The 22,291-nt window shown below is 36.3% G+C and overlaps 1 protein-coding gene across 2 annotated transcripts in view; it reads left to right on the forward strand.

Annotated features, from left to right (window-relative positions):
* Positions 1–208: 208 nt before the first annotated feature.
* Positions 209–22,291, forward strand: part of LOC101099358 (E3 ubiquitin-protein ligase RLIM-like) — a 121,926-nt gene continuing 99,843 nt past the window's right edge. The window contains exons 1-3 of one of the 2 annotated variants that reach the window (XM_045050449.1): positions 209–526; positions 792–853; positions 5,974–6,131. The gene's annotated coding sequence lies outside the window, so the exon portion shown is untranslated. Of the gene's footprint in view, positions 527–791; positions 854–5,953; positions 6,132–22,291 lie in introns of those variants that run through there. The other variant, XM_023249203.2, reaches the window with a different exon arrangement.

The raw sequence follows: 22,291 nt of genomic DNA on the forward strand, positions 1-22,291 counted from the left end.
AGGCTCCCATAGTCCCCACAGAGACCAGGCACTAGGTGACCTATCTTTCTCAAAGATTATGTTTCAAAGAGAAGGCTCCCAGGTCCTTGAGAAAGATATTCCAGGGTTGTAAAAGTATCAAGTTACTGGGAGAAAAATTACATCTCAAAGAGCCAGAGCAAGAATTTATAATTCCAAGTTTTTAACAGTAAATGTATTCAGAAAACGGAGGTCCAGGGCCTACAGTCAAGAAGAAACTTGTCTCATGTTCAGTCAAGCTGATGCGAACATTAAGGTCATCTTGGTTAGTGACTAAAATTAGGGAGACCCATGGTAAGGTTATTTTATAAAAGTATAATCAGTGGGAACAGAAGAGAAGGAATGCTTGAGAAACTTTACAAGAAGAAACAAAAGTAATTATCTGCTAGTTAGATATAGGTAGGAAAAAACAAGAAAGGGTAATTACAAGGTAAACTCAACTAACATCCTCAGGGATGTTGCTTTAAGAAGGATGAAATAAGTAGAAACATTAATTCACTGGTACAAGGTAAGAGCCAAATGGATGGATTCCCCTATTAGAAATACTTCTTTATTGATTCCAGTCATTACCTAGTCAAGGATTAACAAAACTACAAAATTTGTTAGATATATTTCTGTCTTGGGATTGAGAAATATCAATTCAACTTAATCACTATTTGTATGAGATTTTTAAAACCATACTTTGAGGACAAGTAATGAAAGAGTGGTATGTCATGAAAACATTGAAGTGAATGATCTAATTAGATTCTGTTTTTCTCTTTCTCATTGCGAAGGAGGGGGAAAAAGATGGGGACAAAAGAAATGGACAGAAGATAATATTTATCCACCAGTTGTGGTAAGTGTTTGCTACATTTATCTCATTTAATTCCCACAAACCATGACACATGAGGAAGATATTATTTGCCCGATTCTTCAGATGAAATTCTGTTTACAAGGTAATATATCACCCACCAGCAGAGCTGACCTTGAATCTCAGTCTGTTGAAATGAAAAAGCCAAACTCTACTGATACCAGATGCTTGGAATAGGCAGACTTCAGTGAACAAGAAAGTTGGAGAATGAATGAACTAATGACAAGTCTTGCTGACCTAGTAGTAAATTTGTGAGGTCTGGCTAGATTCAAAGGTCCTTGCTCTGCTAATATCAAGTTATAGGCAGTATCCTTAAACATCCAATGTTTACAGAACTATTAAGACTTCAGTTGATGATATTTTTTTTCAAGGATTAAGTATTATTACTGTTTTGTCAATCTTTAGAAAGACCATGTTCTTGTGGAAAGCCAAGTTAAATTTTGATATAGGTTTTTGCAATGATGCAACTTGGTTGCCCTCTGGAGGCTATTCTTAGATCTGACTAGCATATATTTTAAGAAAAAAGTCAAGTCTTAACAATTCAACAACTGATTTTCAAATGTAAGAAATAGGGGCCCCTGGGTGGCTCAGTCAGTTGGGTGTCTGACTTTGATCTCATGGTTTGTGGGTTTGAGACCCGTGTTCGGCTCTGTGCTAACAGCTCAGAGCCTAGAACCTGCATGGGATTCTGTGTCTCCCTCTCTCTCTACCCCTCCCCCACTTGTGCTCTGTCTCTCTTTGTCTCTGAAAAATAAATAAAAGTTAAAAAAAAATTTAATGTAAAAAATATGTATGTATGTTATAATTTTTTAAAAGTTTCAAAAACATTGAGTTCAAAATGCTCAAAATATGTTACAATGTTTAACATTTTATAGCATAGCATTTTTGAATTCCTGCCCTTCGTTTGGAAATACAAATGGTCATCATTCCCCTTTTATCATGTAATATCTACTGATACTAAACCCATTATTTTTTCCTTCCCCAGTAGGAGCACATGAACAATAGTTTTATATATTGAATAATAAAGCATATGATACAATATTAGACACTCAATTAGTAACAAGATCTTTAGTTTCAGGTAAAGAAACCAATCTCTAAATTTTCAGATTGTTTTATTTTTTTTCTTTTTCTCAGAAATAAAATGTCAGAGCTTATAAGAATCCTTATAAACAGGCTCAATAGATAAAAATATTTTTTTTTTATTTTTTTAGTGTTTATTTATTTTTGAGAGAGAGAAACAGCATGAGTGGGGGAGGGGCAGAGACAGAGAGGGAGACACAGAATCCATAACAGGCTCCAGGCTCAAAGCTGCCAGCACAGAGACTGACATGGGGCTTGAACTTGGGAACGGTGAGATTATGACCTGAGACGAAGTCGGACGCTTGATCGACTGAGCCACCCAGGCACCCCTAAAAATCTTTTATTCCTTATTTCATTCTTTTTCAGTTTTCTTGTGGAAGGTCAAATATTCCAGTTAATTAAAATTACACAAGGAACGTGTTTCCCATATATTGGTGACACCTGTCGCGATTTAGCTATAAATCTACACAAAGTAAGCAGTTATGAGTTGCTGCAGTAAAACCAGTAGTTCTTTATTTGATTTAAATGAGTTTAAGTCTCTAAATAACTGAACAGGTAGAGAATTAAGACTCAGCCATTATTTGAGGTACATTATACACCCACAGTGCTTTATAAAAAATCCTAAAATACAAAAGTGTTATGGAAGTCTCTCTGGTCATCTGAGGGTCACCAGTACCTTCACGTCCCACTGATAAATGTTTCTGTGCAATGTTCTGTGCAATGCTGAAATAGTGAGATACATGATGCTAACACCTGACTTCCTTATATCTCCCTCCTGTTACATCCTTCTAACAACTTGGTGCAGCTCCAGGGTTGTATCCAGTCACAAGGTTAGTGTCAAGCACTGCTTATTGTACCCACTGGACTTTAATCCTCCAAATGCCTTGTAATCTCCTCCTTCATACCTTGATACTTACAAATGGCACATTTCCTGGGGAAAAGATTTTTAAAGAGTCCTGGATACTTGTTTGAAATGGGAAAGGGAGGATGAACTTTGGGAAGGAAAAATACAGGGAAGAGTAACATCTGCCACAAAAATTACAGCGACCATGCAAAGTAAGCAGGGAAATTGAGACTTGTGCATTAGTTTACCACTAAAGATGCTGAATAGATAGAGAACTGTGGACAGATTAAGAAAGAATCTAAGAGGTAAAATGGAAAAGACTGGTAGTAGATACAATGTGGTGGATGATGGGAGAGAGTCAAGTCAAGGACTATTACTAGGTGACTGCTTTATAAAATGGGATGAATGGTGCCACCAAATACTAAGCAAAAAGAAAAAAAGGAAGGAAAAGGTATTTGGGTGTTTAGGGAGACCATGAATATTTTCTGTATATTCTAAATGAACAAATCTAGACATTACATAGGCAACTAAATGTCCAGAATCAGATTAGAGGTCTCAAATACACACGTATCCAAACTTCATGGAGTTAGTAATTGTGTTTCCATGAAATCATATTCTGAGTTCTGGAGTGAGAGAACATAATGGCTTAGAATTGAATTTTGAAGAATTTCAACAATTAATGTCTGAAGAGAAGATGTACATGCAAGGAAGATAGACAATGAGCTGCCACAGAGATTAGAGGAAAATGAAAGGAATTTTGGGTCAAGGGAAATCAAGTTTCAAAGATGGAAACAACTTCTACCTAGGGGTCAAGTAATTAAGAGATTAAACCTTCCCAATGCATCTATAAATTTAGAAATAACTTATAAAGTAATTTTTATTGAGCTTTATTGAGGTATAACTAATAAACAGAAAATTGCACATATTTAATGTATACAATTTGATGACTTTGGACATATGCATACACCCACAAAACCATCAAAACAATAAAAGCAATAGCCATATCCATCATCTCCAAGAGCTTTCTTGTGTCCCTTTTCTTGTACGTGTGTTAAGAACATTTAACGTGAAATCTACTCTCTTAATTTTTAACTGCACAGTACAGTATTAACTATAGGCACTATGTTATACAGCAGATCTCTACAATTAATCTTACATAATTTTAAATTTATACCTGTTTAACCACAGTTCCCTATTTCTTCCTTCCCCTAGCCACTAGAGCCATCATTCTGTTTCTAAGTCTGATTATTTTAGAAACCTCATATAAGTAGAATTATGCAATATTTGTCCTTCTGTGACTGGCTTATTTCACTTCGCGTATTTGTCTTCCACTTTCATATATGTTGCCACAAATGGCAGTATTACCTTATTTTTAAAGGCTGAATAATATTCTATTGTAAATACCACATTCTTTTATCCATTCATCTGTCAATGGACATTTGGGGAAAATCTTCTTGACACTGATCTTGGCAATAATTTCTTTCCTTTTAACGTGTATTTTAGTTCTGAGACAGAGAGAGATAGAGTGTGAGTCGGGGAGGAGTTGGGGGCACACAGAATCTCAAGCAGGCTCCAGGCTCTGAGCTGTCAGCACACAGCCAGATGCGGGGCTCCAACTCACAAGACATGAGATCATGATCTGAGCTAAAGTCGGACGGTTAACCAACTGAGCCACCCAGTCACCTCATTGGCAATAATTTCTTAATATAACACCAAAAGCACAAGCCACAAAATAAAAAATAAACAAATTGAACCACATCAAACCAAAAAGCTTCTGCACAGGAAAGGAAATAACCAATAGAATGGAAATTCAACCATTAGAATGATAGAAAATATTTGCAGATCATATATCTGATAAAAGGTTAATTTCCCAAAAGGAACTCATGCAACTTGATAGCAAATTAACAAGTTACTTGGTAAAAAAAAATGGACAAAGGAGGTCAACAGACATTTCTCCAAAAAAGATGTACAAATAGACAAGTATATGAAAAGGTGCTCAAAATCACTAATCACCAGGAAATGCAAATCATAATCACAATGAAGTATCACCTCCCACCTGTTAAGGTGGATATTACAAAAAAAAAAAGTAACCAATGTTCGTGAGACTATGGAGAAATTGGAACTCTTGTATACTATTGGCGGGAATGTAAAATGGTACAGTCACTATGGAAAACAGTATGAAAGTTCCTCAAAACATTAAAAATAGAATTATAAGATAATCCAAAAGCCCCACTTCTGGGTATATATATCCAAATAAATTGAAATCAAGATGCCAAAGAGACTGTATTCCCATCTTCGTTGAAGTATTATTCACAATTGCCAAGAGATAGAAAAAACATTTTTAAGAATTATTTTAAAGGGGCTCTGGGTGCCTCACTCGGTTAAGCATCTGACTTTGGCTCAGGTCAGATTTCGTGATTTATAAGTTCAAGCCCTGTGTCAGGCTCTGTGCTGACAGCTCACAGCCTGGAGCCTGCTTCAGATTTTGTGTCTCCTCTCTCTCTACCCATCCCCTGGCTCATGCTCTGTCTCCTTCTCTCTCAAAAATAAATAAACATTTAATTTTTTTTAAAAGAATTATCTTAAAAACAACAGCTTTGAAGAGGAAAACAGGGTCACAATTAGTGACAAAGGTTGAGAAATGGGTAGAGAAAAGGTGAGCTTTGTTTTCCTTTTGTGTTTTGTTTTACTCTTCTTTACTATTTTTTCCCAATTTGGAAGATGCTAGAATGTTTAAAAGCTAATGGAAAAGATCCAGATAAAGGAAGATACTGATCAATATAAGAATCATGAGAGGATGGAAGTTGATGCAATCCAAATTAGGAGTAAGGAAATTGTCTTTAGTAGGAATAGAGCTTCTGTTCTGTTAAATTACCAAAGGAGATAAAGATAGAAGCAGATGTAGTAATTCTATTATGTTCATTAACAGGAAAGTTCTACTCTAATGTCTTTTATTTTCTTTACTGTGAATTAGAAGAAATTATCTCCTGATATTTCAGCAAATGGCAAGGACATGACCATCTAAGGATAATACAGGAGAACAGAAAAACATTGTAGAGAGTGGGAAAATGATAGGTCCAGATTAATGTAGCAGAATTACAAGACAATATTGAAGGAACTTTTAGGTTATAACCATGAATTCATAAAGGAAACAATTTGAACTATTATGTACTTTTCTTAGGGAGCCTTTGTAAGCTGGAGACCAACTAGAATTTAAATAAAACCTTGAAACAAAAAAGAAAAGAAAAGAAAGTTGGAGATCAAGAAAAGAGAAAGCAGCGGTTTGGATTCATCCAGGACTAGATACAACTAAAAGACATTGGAGCAAAGGAATTTGAGGTATGGAAAAATATATTATTTATTAGATAATGAGCATTGGAATATAAGAGAATAAGTAGGGATGCAAATGCAATATAGGAAAAGGCAAAGGAATAAATAGATCTGTTTCCAAGTACAGCTAAGGTGCAGGAATATTTGAACAATTGCATTAGAAAGTGAGAAGTTAGAGGGATAGCATGCTTGTTAATAATTTTGGAAGTGGAATATGCCATCAGTTTTTTAAAGACCATTTCTCCATCTTTTTTCCTACTCTGATTTTTATTGTAGAGGACTGACTTCTAAAAACTATATTTCCTATTATCTACTGACAACTAGCTTCCCATTAATTGTCAGCAGAGGAAGGACTGGTGACATACTGGAAGATGGTAACAGGGAAGTACCCAGAATGTCCTCTTTGAGTGGTATATGCAACTGAGGTTTTGTCTCCATCATGGGTCCAGTTGCTGCTTAAGATCTTCTCCCTCCATGTTCCCAGTACCCACTAGCAGACACTACATTCATTCTAGTTCTGCTTAGGAGATTCTCTCTTGCCAAACTAGATTGCCTCCCTATCCCGTGTGACACTAGCTTTCTAACTTTTGAAACATATATTAAAATCCACTTTTTAAACCTCCTGAGGCAGATTTTCTGTTCTGTCTGAACTCTGAGTGAGCAGCCCCAGGAAAAAGGCCTTTAACATAGAAGTCTGGAATTAGGTTGTTCATCTGTTTGAGCTTGAATATGGTAGTGACTTCATTGCCAATGTAAAAAAGACAAGTGCTTCTTCCAAGCAGTGGCAACATAATTATTTAAATTACCAGCAGTGTTTGCATTGGATAAATTGCTAATTGAAGACAATACTTTTAGAGGTCAAATGGCTGCTGCTTTTATCTATTATGGTAGTGATAACTACAAAGCACTATGGGGACCATTAGCTGCTTCTGATAGCACCAGAGAGCTTACAAAATGAAAATGATGTCAGGTGTTTAAATTCTCAGATTAAGGCATGGGAAGATAAAGGGAGCCACTCTAAGGGCCATAAAAGTTTCTCATATATTATAGGCACAAAGCAGACACGACTAAGGATCAGCTCAAATCTAAAAAGGTGGTTGCAGAATTAAAATTCAAATTTAGTGCACATCTGTGCTGAGTATTACATATTAATATCAGGACATTAATCAGGAAGAATTTGATATTTAAGATAATGATAAATTGAGTGTTTGGGAAAAGTACAGGTAGGCAGACTCAAATTAATATAAAACCTTTTTGTCTTAACATACAGTGTAATGTTAGTTTCAAGTGTACAGTATAATGATTCAACACTTCCATAGGACAGCCAGTGGTAATCACAAGTGAACTCCTTAATTCTCATCACCTATTTAACCCATCTCCCCCACCTCCACTCTGGTAACCATCACCTTGTTCTCTATACTTAAGAGTCTGTTTCTTGGTTTGTCTCTCTCTTTTTTCCCCTTCTATTCATTTGTTTTGCTTCTTAAATTCACACAGGAATGGAATCATACAACATTTGTTTTTCTCCAACTAACTTATTTCACTTAGCATTATACTCTCTAGCTCTACCCATGTCATTGCAAATGGCAAAATTTCATTATTTTTTATGGCTGAGTAATATTTCATTACACACACACACACACACACACACACACACACATCACCCTTTATTTATCCATTCATCTATTGATGGACACTTGGGCTCCTTCCATATCTTGCCTATTATAAATAATACTGCTATAAACACAGGGGTGCATGCATCTCTTTGAATTCGTGTTTTTCTATTCTTTGGGTAAATACCCAGTATTGTGATTGCTTAATTAGAGGGTAGCTATATTTTTAATTTTTTCAGGAAACTCCTTACTGTTTTCCGCAGTGGCTGCAAAAGTTTTGCATTTCCACCAACAGTACACGAGTGTTCCCCTTTCTCCACATCCTCGCCAACACCTGTTGTTTCTTGTGTTATTGATTTTAGCCATTCTGACAGGTATGAGGTGATACCTCACTGTATTTTGATTTGCATTACCCTAATGGTCAGTGATGATGATGATCATCTTCTAATGTATCTGTTGGCCATCTGTATACCTTCTTTGGAAAAATGTCCGTTTGTGTCTTCTGCATTTTTTAATTGAATTATTCATTTTTTGGGTGTTGAGTTTGAAAAATTCTTTATATATTTTGGATACTAACCCTGTATCACATATGTCATTTGCAATATGTTCTCCCATTACATAGGTTGCCTTTTAGTTTTGTTGATTGTTTCCTTTGCTGTGCAGAAGCTTTTAATTTTGATGTGGTATCAATAGTTTATTTTTGCTATTGTTTCCCTTACCTCAGGAGACAAATCTTAAAAGAAGTCGTTATGGCCTATGTCACAGAAGTTACTCCCTGTGTTCTCTTTTAGGATTTAAAAAAAATTTTTTTTAACATGTCTATTTATTTTTAAGAGAGAGAGCATACAAGTGGAGTAGAGGCAGAGACAGATACACAGAATCTGAAAAGCAGGCTCCAGGCTCTGAGCTATCAGCACAGAGCCCAACGCGGGGCTTGAGCCCACAAACCATGAGATCATGACCTGAGCTAAAGTCGAACGCTTAAACGACACAGCCACCCAGGCGCCCCTCTCTTTTAGGATTTTTATGGCTTCACGTCTCACATTTAGGACTTTAATCCATTTTTTTTAAATTTATTTGTTTAGAGAGGGAGAGAGAGAGAAAGAGAGAGAGAGAGAGAAAGGGAGAGAGAATCCTAAGCAGAGCCCGATGCAGGGCTCAAATTCATGAAACCATGAGATCATGACCTGAGCCAAAACCAAGAGTTGGACGCTTAACCGACTGAGCTGCCCAGGCACACCAATTTTGAATTTATTTTTGTGTATGGTGTAAGAAAGTGGTCCAGCTTCATTATGTTGCCTGCTGCTGTCCAGTTTTCCCAGCACCATTTGTTGAAGAGACATTCTTTTTCCCATTGGATATTCGAATTAATATAAACATTTTAAACCAAACCTTCTTGTAGTTTCCTTGCCAGCACAAACTACCCTTCTTCCTCCCAATTTGAGGAAGCTAACTTTCTCCTGCTTCACACCTCTCTAAAGACCTCATCTGAAGTGGTTAATTTTCTAGGCAATTTCTACTTTTCTCAAGACCCATACACATCAGCATTATTACATCCCAACCTGTAACTATAGTCAGATTCTTGCAGGTCTCAGGAGGAAAATACAATGTCCACCCTGTTAAGAGTTTGCATATGCACCAAAAGAAATGCAATATCTTGCTAATTTGTATCAGCAGAACCCAGTAGAATATGTGTGTGGCATATATTTTATGACTGTTAGATTGAAGAAGATGAAATATAAATTTGGAAGGGATTGAATTTATTACAGAGAACTCACCTGAGATTTCAGATTTAAAATATTAGCTCTAGCTGATGAAATTGGCTCTAATCATTGGCTTGTTTGGCTGACTAAAATATGGATTCAATAGTCATCAACATTCAATGCAGGCAAGATGCCATAACTTATCTGACAGAATGTGGAGGAAGGAATCCATGTACTCAAAATGAGGATGTTGGAGTGGATTAATTATGTACAACACACTCAACTGTTTCATAGTTATGCCCCTGTAGAGGTTCCAGATGACATTATTCTTCAAGACATTAAGATACCCTTTGATGAAAGAATTACAAGCATCCTTGAAAACCTCTGTGGTACCTGTCTTCAGTGGGCTAAAGATGAAAATGGGGGATGCCACCACTGAAATGGTTCCCTCATTTTTAATAGGAATGATGGGATTATGAAGTAGCAGAGGTTAGGTAACAGCATTTAACATGAAAAACAAGGTAAATGCAATTACCATAAAAGTCAGCAGGGGAGAACGGCAGAGTGTTTTTACCCAAAGTGATTTCTAGCAGTAAATGATCAATCACATTTATACTGGGAATCAAATTGGTGAGCAGGCTTGAACTACGTAAATGAAAATAAAATTCAAGCACAATAAGTAGAAACCTGTATCAATTTGGCAGGAAAGAAAATTATGGTCTCACCCTGACCTAATCCAGAGATCAGGTGGCTACAACACCTTCAGAAAGATTCTCATAGGGGTGTCTGGGTGGCTCAGTTGATTAAGCATTCAACTTAGGCTCGGGTCATGATCTCATGGCTGGTGAGTTTGAGACCTGCATGATGCTCTGTACTGCTGGTTCAGAGCCTGGAGCCTGATTTGGATTCTGTCTCCCTCTTTCTCTGCCCCTTCCCCACTTGTGCGCGCGCTCTCTCTCTCTCTCTCTCTCTCTCTCTCTCTCTCTCTCTCTCAAATATAAATGAACATTTAAAAAATTTTAAAAAGAAAGAATGATTCTCATAATGCTCAAGAGTACACAGTGTGAGTTCTTCCCCAGGTCTACCTCCAAGGGACTTATAATTTTCCAGAGAAAATGTTTACACAGAAAAAGAGAAAACACAGAATTTTTCAGAGATTATTAAGCTAAATTTACACACCTGAAGATCCAAATGGTCTTCAGGTCGTAATACTGCTTATGGAGGTTATGTGATAGTTAGTCTTGGCACAAGTTCACCTCACTAGGACCTCTGTGGGATCAATAACCTACACTATATTTACTTCACTATATCTGAATGCAGTTTTGGAGTAGACATACTTGCAAAATGACAGAATTCTGAACCAAGGTAAAAGCTATTAAGTAAGATAAGAAGGGCCACCACTTCATACCCATTAAGATGGCTATTAATAATAATAATAAGTAATAAGTGTTGGCATGGATTTGTAGAAATTTGAACCCTTATGCATTGCTTGTGGGAATATAAAATGGTATAGCCACTGTGGAAAAATATGGCAGTTCCTCCAAAAATATTAAACATACACTATCATATGATCCAGCTATTCTACCTCAAGGTATATATCCAAAACAATTGAAAGCAAGGGCTGTAACAGATGTTTTTATACTCATGTTCTCAGCAGCATTATTCAGAAAAGCCAGAAGTTGGAAACAACCCAAATGTCCATCAATAGAGGAACAGATAAATAAAATGTAGTCTATATATACAATAGAATAAAATCACTCTTAAAAGGGTAAGACATTCTGGCACATGCTCCAATATGGATAAACCTTGAAAATATTATGGTAAGTGAAATAAACCAGAACCAAAAGGACAAATACTGTAATTCCACTTACATGAGCAGTCGCATTTATAGAGACCAAAAACAGAACAGTGGTTGCTAGGGGCTGGGAGGAGTGATGCATGGAGAGTTGTTTTAATGGGTAGAATTTCAGTTTGGGAAGAAGAAAAAGTTGTGGAGACGAATGGTGTGCAACAATGTGAATATACTTAATGTCATTGAGTGGTACACCTAAAAATGGTAAATTTTATGCCATGCATATTTACCACAATTGAAAAAATATATAGGAAGGGCGAAATAGAAGCTTCTGGAATCTGCCCTGCAAATGAAAAATACCAAAAAATTGCAATAACCTATATCTGAGGAATTTGCAGAGGATATTCTCCATTACCTTCCCCATTTAAGAAATTTGTTTGGCTTGTGAAAAAGGCAACTGGATCATGGACAACGACTGTTGATTATCATAAAATAAAGAGGTGGTAATTCTAACAAAGCTTCTGGGTTTTATGTTTTTGCTTTTTCTCTTGGAGCCAACCAAAACATCTCCTGACAGATATTCATATGGCAAATGCTTTTTTGACTGCACAGTAAACAGTAAGTAAGGATGATGAGGCAGTTCACTTTTACCTGACAGAAACAGAAGTACACTTAAACTTTGTCTCAGTCAAGTGCTAGGCCAAGTCTACTGTTGTGTATCACATTATGTTCAAGGGGAGATTAATCATCTAGGTACCACAAAAACATGATAGTCCATTATATAGATGAGCTTATGGTGATTGGCTGTAATGAGAAAAAGGTAGGAAATGCTCTAGCTATGTCAGTAACATTCACAGATGTCAAAGGGTAGGCAATAAACTCCACAAAAATTTAGAGTGTCCAACATATCACAGACTTAGAATGATAATGCAAGCAAACAGAAACCAATCTTCAGAAAGCACTGAAGATCATGTGGAGTTGTCTTAAAGGCAGGGGCATTACACAGCACACTGCTAGGCTTCCAAAAGATTTCGTGTACATCCCTTTTCCCAAATCTCACTCCTGATAATTAGTGCTCTTTCCTTTTAACTCTTCTCTCATGTCCTCACCCTTCCTTGGTGGTTTCCTATCCTTCTTACACATCTGCCCTTCTTTGTCCTTTCTCATTCTTTATACCAGCCTCTCTCCCCTACCTATCCCACCCTCCAACAAAGGCCTTGTGCTAGCTAAGAAAGAAAATATTTCTACATCTCAAAATACTGAAAGGGAAAAGGTTGTAGGTAAATAGCAAATCTTGACAGTTTGAATACTGTCTATATATCACATTAGTACATCTTATAATGAATTCATATATGCAATAATGGTAGAAATTGAAAATATTCACAAGCTACCAGAGTACCAAATTCAACATGACATGCCAAATCACATAACCATACTATCTGCTTTTTAATTTATAATTAAAACCCTGTCTGATAACAGAGTTTTAAAATATCATTTCGATAACTATTAAAAATTACAAATTGCATCAAAATTTAAAATTTCTGCACTTTTAAAGACAATTAAAAATAAAAAGGCAAGCCACAGACTAAAGAAAATATTGATGAGACATGTATATCTAACAAAGACTGGTATTCAGAATATATAAGATACTCTCAGAACTCAATAACGAAGTGGTATTTGGGGGAAAGTATACTGACATCAGTAACTTTGAAATATATCAAAAACATAACAGGGATAGATGGAAGAGGAGAGAGATGTATAGATGAGAAAATATGTAATAAAGTACAGAAAAATGTTAATAGTAGCATGTATATAGTGGATATATAAATGTCCACAAAAAATTATTTCAAAAATTATGTTTTAAATTTCTCATAATAAATTATTGGAAAAATAGCTTTTTGTAAAATGCACATAATTAGTTTGCAAGCTGTACTTCATCAATCTAAATTTGAAGCAACAGGATATTGTCATTGTATTCTTTTTAAAAAATGGGTAAGTGGCTTCTAGAATTTCCAAAACCTGTAATAAGCACCTTCTTCAGTATCTGCAGACAGAACAGATGCTACCCTGACCTCTACTTGGTAAAATCTGACAGTCTGTTATACATTTTCTCACCCTTGAAATGACTCTGGAAGAGATTCTGGCCAATGGTTCATCTTTAAATCAATCATATTAAATCATATTAAAAGGAAATCATCTACCTGTCCTCCTCCTTAGGAAGAGTTCCATGGCAAGGGTCAGACATGGAGATGACATTCCTACAAAGCCTGTGTCTTTTTCTCTGTAGAGCAAAATAAGATGAATTTTTAATAGAGAGAAATATGTAAATACATCCTTGTTTTCAAAGAAATTAACACTGGCTTACTAGATTTAAAGCCTATAAGAGTAGGGCTTTAAAAGGGTAAATGTTTTTCTTATCAAACTTTCCCTCTTCAGAAATGGAAAAAAAAGTCAGCAAGATTGGATCCGTGAGTAATAGGTTTTTATGTTTATGTTGAAACTTAGTATTTTCAAAGTTTACTGAATGTTGTAGTTCAACAAAATTCTCATAAAAGGAAATAAGAAAAGACAGAGAAAGAACCAAACAGTGTAAAGTAGAACCAGGGAAAAATATAAATTGGAGGGATGAATTAAATGAACCAGAAGAAGAAAGAATAGATTTCTAGAATGAGACTGTATATGGCCAGAGCCAGATCAGTGGCCTCTATAAGAGAATAAAAGACAGTTGTTTTGATTCTTCATCCATAGTTGAGGCTCTTTTACAGAAAAGTAATCTACCATGACCTTTAAAACTTTTCTATTATGTTAGTGATGCTGTTGCTAACCCATTGCAAGAAGAGTGATATTTCCAACAGAGCTGCAAATCAGTAGTTTAGAAAGCCCCATGGAAAAAGAAATACATTTTCTGTTGTGAGATCATTGTGGTTATGTATAGTGCCAATACCTGGTGCTTGTACATAGCTATTTGATGCTGAGACTGCTGACCTGCCTGGCTCTTGAGTCCATATTCATATGGGTGAAAGTTAAAATAAACCTCAAGAAAAGTCTTGCTGGAAAAAAGGAATTCATAAAGAGGCAACATGTGGTCTGAGACCTAAGAGTCCAACTGGAAAAAATTAATTCTGCCAGTTTTTCTTCAATGTTAGGTGTAGAGTTTATCACAGCAATAAAATTCTGAGAATCTTTATTTTGATTAAAAATTCCTGTTATGTAAAGTCTTTATAGAGAGTATATAGGGGTGCCTGGGGGCTCAGTTGGTTAAGCATCCAACTCTTGATTTCGGCTTGAGTCATGGTCTCATGGTTCGTGAGTTCAAGCACCACATCAAGTACCACTCTCCCTCTATCCGTGACCCTCCCATGCTGTCTCTCTAAATAAATAAAATAGACTTAAAAAAAAGAAAAGGAAAGTATTTATACTGTAAAATAGGATAAAAAAGAAAGAGGTAACTGGCAGGTAACTAGACCACTAGAATGAATTAAAGCATTCAGAAGTGTTTACCAGTTAATAACTGTATGTCAAGCATTGTGCTTTTTTAATTTTTTTAAGTTTATTTATTTATTTTAAGATAGGAGGACATGCAGGAGGGTCAGAGAGAGAGGGAGAGAGAGAGAATCCCAAGCAGGCTTCACACTGTCAGCACAGAGCCCAACATGGGGCTGAACTCAAGACCCTTGAGATCATAACCTGAGCCAAAACCAAGAACTGGACACTTACCCGACTGATATGTCCAAGTGCCCCTGTCAAGCATTGTTTTAAGCACTCAAGAAATAAGTGAGCATTTGTTTGAGTCCTTGCCAAATTCATCTGGCATTCATAATATCATCATCTATGTCAGTGGTGACCTTTGAGTTATGCAGTACACAAATATACAGCCATGCATGGTGGCCTTGCTGAGTAAGTAGTAAGGAAAGAATAATAAACAATACAGACAAGATCCCTGTTCTCATGGAATTTACTATATATTGTCTAGATTGGATAAAGGGAGAATAAATGAGTAAATTAAACATAAGTTACAGATACTGATGACTCATAAATCTAAGAAAATAGAATATGCATGATAGAATGGCATACATCAGGATAAGGGTATCGTTATACTACAGATAATATGATCAGAAAAGATCTCTCCAAAGAATGTATCTTTGGACTGAAACTACTAAATAAGTAGGATCCAGCCATATGGAGATCTACATGAAAAAGATCCAGGCAGGGGAAAGAGCAACCACAAAGTTCCTGAAGTAAGAATAAGGTTGGGATATTCATGTTCTAAGAACTGACAGAAAATCAGTGTGGCTAGAATAGAGTAAATGGGAGGAAAGTTGCACAAACTGAGAATAAAATTGTTATGGACTGAATGAATGTGTCCCCTCCAAATTCATACATTGATATCCTAACCTTCAATGTGGTATTATTAGGAGATGGGGCCTCAAGAGGTCTTTTGTAAAGGACTTTCATTTAGCATAATGTTTTGAAGGCATATCTATATTGTAGGATGTATCAGTACTTCATTTCCTTTTATGGTCAAGTAATATTTCATTATATGGCATATCACATTTGTTTATCCATTCATTGGTTGATGGGCATTTGGGTTGTTTTCATCTGTTGACTATTATGAAAATGTTGCTAACAGCATTCTTGTGCAAGTTGTTGTGTGGACATGTGTTTTCATTTCTCTATGAGTGCAATTGCTGGGTCATATGGTAATTTTATGTTTAATAGTTGTAAAAACTGCTAGATGATTTTCAAAGCAGCTAGCTATACTAGTTTATATTCCCACAAGGAGTATGAGATTTCTAAGTTTTTCCACATCCTCACCAACACTTTTTGTTATCTTTTTTATTCTAGCCACCTTAGAACATGTAAACAGGATTTCATTGTGGTTTTGATTTTTAATAAGCATTTCCCTGATGAAAAATGATATGGAGTAACTTTTCATGTGCTTATTTTCCATTTCCATATCTTCCTTGGAGAATCATCTATTCAGATCCTTTGCCCATTTTTAATGTGCTACTCATCTTTTTATTATAAAAGATCTTTATAAATTTGGATACAAGTCTTACCAAATATGTGATTTGCAAATATTTTCTTCCATTATGGGGGTTGTCTTTTCATGTTGCCCCTTAGAACAAAAACATTTTTAATATTGAAGAAGTTCATATTATTGATTTTTTATTTTGTTGCTCATGCTGTATCATATCTAAAAACCCTTTCCCAAATCTAAAGTCATGAAGATTTACTCCTATGTTTTATCCTTGTTTATCTGTTTGTTTTTTGTTTTGTTTTATTTTTGGTTTTGGGGTTTTGTTGTTATTGTTGTTTTGTTTTTGTTTTTTGGTGCTGAAACCTGGAATTGAATCCTATGTTTTATTCTAAGAGCTTTATATGTTAGCTCTAACATTTAGTTCTGTAATCCATTTTCAGTTAATTTTTGTGTATGGTGTAGAATAAGGATATAATGTCATTATTTTGCATGTGGTTATATAGTTGTCCCAGTACTATTTACTGAAAAGATTTTTCTTTCTACCACTGAATGGTGTTGGCACCCTTATCAAAAAATCAGTTGGCTACTTTTCCAAAGAAGACATCCAGATGGCTAACAGACACATGAAAAGATGCTCAATGTCACTCATCACCAGGAAAATACAAATCAAAAGTGTAATGAGATACCACTTCACACTTGTCAGAATGGCTAAAATTAACAACTCAGGAAACAACAGATGTTGGCGAGGATGCAGAAAAAGAGGAACCCTTTTGCACTGCTGGTGGGAATGCAAACTGGTGCAGCCACTCTGGAAAACAGTATGGAGGTTCCTCAAAAAAATTAAAAATAGAATTGCCCTACAACTCAGCAATTACACTACTAGGTATTTATCCAAAGGGTATAAAAATGCTGATTCTAAGGGGCACATGCACCCTGATGTTTATAGCAGCACTATTAATAACAACAAATTATGCAAAGAGCCCAAATGTCCATCAAGTGACGAAATGATAAAGATATGGGGTGTGTGTGTGTGTGTGTGTGTGTATGTGTGTATGTGTGTGTGTGTGTGTGTGTGTGTGTATATATATATATATATATATATATATATATATATATATATATATATATAATGGAATACTACTCGGCAATCAAAGGGAATGAAATCTTGCCATTTGCAATAATGTGGGTGGACCTAGAGGGTATTATGCTAAGCGAAATAAGTCAGAGTAAGACAAATATCATATGATTTCATTCATATGTGGAATGTAAGAAATACAAAAAATGAACAGAGGGGGAAGGAAGGAAAAACAAGATAAAAACAGAAAGGGAGGCAAACCATAAGAGCCTCTTAAATACAGAGAACAAACTGAGGGTTGCTGGAGGGGGGTGGGTGGGGAGATGGGTTAAATGGGTGATGGGCATTAAGGAGGGCACTTTTCCAGATGAGTACGGGGTGTCATATGTAAGACATGAATTACTGGGTTCTACTCTTGAAACCAAGACTACACTGTATATTAACTAACTTGAATTTAAAAAACAAACAAAAAAAAACACAACACTAGGCCTCAGAGATTCAGAAGCAAAGTCATGCCATGCATAGTAGAGAATGACTGTGATGGCTAATTTTGCATCACCTTGACTGGGCCATGAGGTGTCCAGATATCTGGTCAAACATTATTCAAGATGTTTCTGTAAGGGTGTTTTTGGATAAGATTAACATTTAAGTTGGTAGACTGACGAAAGCAAATTGTTCCCCCTAATATTGGTGGGCCCCATCTAATCAGTTAATGGCCTGGCTAGAATGAAAAAACTGATCCTCCCCTGAGTAAGAGAGAGTTCTTCCTCCCTGGCTGCCTTTGAACTGGTACATCACCTTTTTTCCTGACTTCAGGCTTGAACTGAAACATTGGCTCTTCCTGGGTCTTGAGCCTGCCAGCCTTTGGACTAAAGCTACACCATTATCTCTCCTGGTTCTCAAGCCTTTGGACTAGACTTGGACTTACACTGTCAGTCCTCTTGGATCTCCAGCTTTCCTACTCACCTTGCAGAACTTGGGTATTGCCCACCTCCATAGTCATGTAAGGCAATTCCTCATAATAAATCTCTTTCTATGTGTAAATATAAAAAAATCAGTCGGCCATAGATATGTGGTTTTCTTTCTGGACTTTCAACCCTATTTTATTGATCTCTGAGACTAACCTTTATCAGCACCATATTGCCTTGATGATTCTCTTCTACTAAGTTTTTAAATAGGTAAGTGTGAAGCTTCTTGCAAGTTGGAGATTGTTAATATTCCCTACTGTTTATTTCCTGTTTGTCCTATTTGTTTTTATTAATTATTCCTTCTACCATGGCCCAATTTATTTAATTCTTGTGTTGCAAAATTAGCTCATTAATTTTTAATAAGTTTCCTTTCAAGTATTCATATATAGATCTAGACTGCAGGTTTGATTTACAGGTTTCCAGCAAGGTGGTTTTTTTTTTTCAGTTCTCAATATTTAGTAAATTCTGAATTTCTCATTAAATAATGGAAACAGAGTTTACAGCTTCAAAATTAATAAAGTAAAAATAGACTACTATAAATATTTCATGAATCCAAAGGAAGGAAAAGAAAAAAATATGAAAGGATGTAGAAAAGACAAATAGAAAAAAAGGGAGAAGATTTAAACCAAAAGATATCAGTAACTACATTAAATGTACATAGATTAGGGGAGCTAGGTGGCTCAGTCCATTAAGTATCCGAGTCCTGATATCTCAAGGCTCATGGGTTCGAGCTCTGCATCGGGCTCTACACTGACAGTGCTGAGCCTGCTTGGGGTTCTTTCTCTCTCTTTCTCTGTCTGCCCCTCCCATGTGCTGTCTCTCTCTCTCTCTCAAAATAAATAAAAAATAAACTGAAAAAAATGTACATAGATCAGCTGCTCCAAATAATGAGAAAAGAAGGGTCAGACTATAAAATTACATGTAACTACGCACTACCTTCAAAGACATACCCAAAGAAAGCAGAAGCAAATAATAAACACAAGAGCTGAAATTAATAACATAGAAAATAAACAACATAGATCACAAAGCCAACATTTGGTTCTTTTGAGATATTCATGAAAATGACAATCTACTTGAGAGTCTTCTGAAGTCAAAAAAATTAAAGTACAAAGAAGGAATATCAGGAATGTAAGTGGGTAATATAGTACATGTGTGTTACAGATTTTACAAAGGAAAAAATACAGAAAGTGTTTTTAAATAAATTTTAAATTTTAGGGGCACCTGGGGAGCTCAGTCTGTTAAGCGCCCAACTTTGGCTCAGGTCATGATCTCACAGCTAGCTCATGAGTTGAAGCGCCGTGTAGGACTCTGGGCTGATAGCTTGGAGCCTGGAGCCTGCTTCAGATTCTGTGTGTGTGTATGTGTCTCTCTCTCTCTGTGCCCCTCCCCCACTCATGATCTGTCTCTCTCTGTCTCTCAAAAATGAATAAAACTTCAAAAATTTTTAATAAACAAATTTTAAATTTTAGAAAATCACAATCCTCTAGAAAAATATAACATCAAAATAGATTCACAGAAAAAATAGAAATGTATACTAACATTTTTATATTATAGAAATTGACAATGCTCACTACTCTTACCATGAAGAAAGTTGAAATCCAAAAGAATTTCAATAGGTGTTCTGATAAACACTCTAGAAAAAAATAATTTCAATCCTATATAAACTCTTCAGGAAACAGAAAAAGAGGAAACACTAGTCAATTGTTATTTTTTTAATTTAATTTTATTTTTTTTTCCTGGTTTTATTTTATTTTTATTTTATTTTATTTTTTATTTTTTTATATATATGAAATTTATTGACAAATTGGTTTCCATACAACACCCAGTGCTCATCCCAAAAGGTGCCCTCCTCAATACCCATCACCCACCCTCCCCTCCCTCCCACCCGCCATCAACCCTCAGTTTGTTCTCAGTTTTTAACAGTCTCTTATGCTTTGGCTCTCTCCCACTCTAACCTCTTTTTTTTTTTTCCTTCCCCTCCCCCATGGGTTCCTGTTAAGTTTCTCAGGAGCCACATAAGAGTGAAACCATATGGTATCTGTCTTTCTCTGTATGGCTTATTTCACTTAGCATCACACTCTCCAGTTCCATCCACGTTGCTACAAAAGGCCATATTTCGTTTTTTCTCATTGCCACGTAGTACTCCATTGTGTATATAAACCACAATTTCTTTATCCATTCATCAGTTGATGGACATTTAGGCTCTTTCCATAATTTGGCTATTGTTGAGAGTGCTGCTATGAACATTGGGGTACAAGTGGCCCTATGCATCAGTACTCCTGTATCCCTTGGATAAATTCCTAGCAGTGCTATTGCTGGGTCATAGGGTAGGTCTATTTTTAATTTTCTGAGGAACCTCCACACTGCTTTCCAGAGCAGCTGCACCAATTTGCATTCCCACCAACAGTGCAAGAGGGTTCCCGTTTCTCCACATCCTCTCCAGCATCTATAGTCTCCTGATTTGTTCATTATGGCCACTCTGACTGGCGTGAGGTGATACCTGAGTGTGGTTTTGATTTGTATGTCCCTGATAAGGAGTGACGCTGAACATCTTTTCATGTGCCTGTTGGCCATCCGGATGTCTTCTTTAGAGAAGTGTCTATTCATGTTTTCTGCCCATTTCTTCACTGGGTTATTTGTTTTTCGGGTGTGGAGTTTGGTGAGCTCTTTATAGATTTTGGATACTAGCCCGTTGTCCGATATGTCATTTGCGAATATCTTTTCCCCTTCCGTTGGTTGCCTTTTAGTTTTGTTGGTTGTTTCCTTTGCTGTGCAGAAGCTTTTTATCTTCATAAGGTCCCAGTAATTCACTTTTGCTTTTAATTCCCTTGCCTTTGGGGATGTGTCAAGTAAGAGATTGCTACGGCTGAGGTCAGAGAGGTCTTTTCCTGCTTTCTCCTCTAAGGTTTTGATGGTTTCCTGTCTCACATTTAGGTCCTTTATCCATTTTGAGTTTATTTTTGTGAATGGTGTGAGAAAGTGGTCTAGTTTCAACCTTCTGCATGTTGCTGTCCAGTTCTCCCAGCACCATTTGTTAAAGAGGCTGTCTTTTTTCCATTGGATGTTCTTTCCTGCTTTGTCAAAGATGAGTTGGCCATACGTTTGTGGGTCTAGTTCTGGGGTTTCTATTCTATTCCATTGGTCTATGTGTCTGTTTTTGTGCCAATACCATGCTGTCTTGATGATGACAGCTTTGTAGTAGAGGCTAAAGTCTGGGATTGGGATGCCTCCTGTTTTGGTCTTCTTCTTCAAAATCCCTTTGGCTATTCGGGGCCTTTTGTGGTTCCATATGAATTTTAGGATTGCTTGTTCTAGTTTCGAGAAGAATGCTGGTGCAATTTTGATTGGGATTGCATTGAATGTGTAGATAGCTTTGGGTAGTATTGACATTTTGACAATATTTATTTTTCCAATCCATGAGCAGGGAATGTCTTTCCATTTCTTTAAATCTTCTTCAATTTCCTTCATAAGCTTTCTATAGTTTTCAGCATACAGATCCTTTACATCTTTGGTTAGATTTATTCCTAGGTATTTTATGCGTCTTGGTGCAATTGTGAATGGGATCAGTTTCTTTATTTGTCTTTCTGTTGCTTCATTGTTAGTGTATAAGAATGCAACTGATTTCTGTACATTGATTTTGTATCCTGCAAGTTTGCTGAATTCATGTATCAGTTCTAGCAGACTTTTGGTGGAGTCTATCGGATTTTCCATGTATAATATCATGTCATCTGCAAAAAGCGAAAGCTTGACTTCATCTTTGCCAATTTTGATGCCTTTGATTTCCTTTTGGTGTCTGATTGCTGATGCTAGAACTTCCAGCACTATGTTAAACAGCAGCGGTGAGAGTGGGCATCCCTGTCGTGTTCCTGATCTCAGGGAAAAAGCTCTCAGTTTTTCCCCGTTGAGGATGATGTTAGCTGTGGGCTTTTCATAAATGGCTTTTATGATCTTTAAGTATGTTCCTTCTATCCCGACTTTCTCAAGGGTTTTTATTAAGAAAGGGTGCTGGATTTTGTCAAAGGCCTTTTCTGCATCGA

The sequence above is a fragment of the Felis catus genome, chromosome X (genome assembly GCF_018350175.1).
Source record: "Felis catus isolate Fca126 chromosome X, F.catus_Fca126_mat1.0, whole genome shotgun sequence".
NCBI lineage: Eukaryota > Metazoa > Chordata > Mammalia > Carnivora > Felidae > Felis > Felis catus.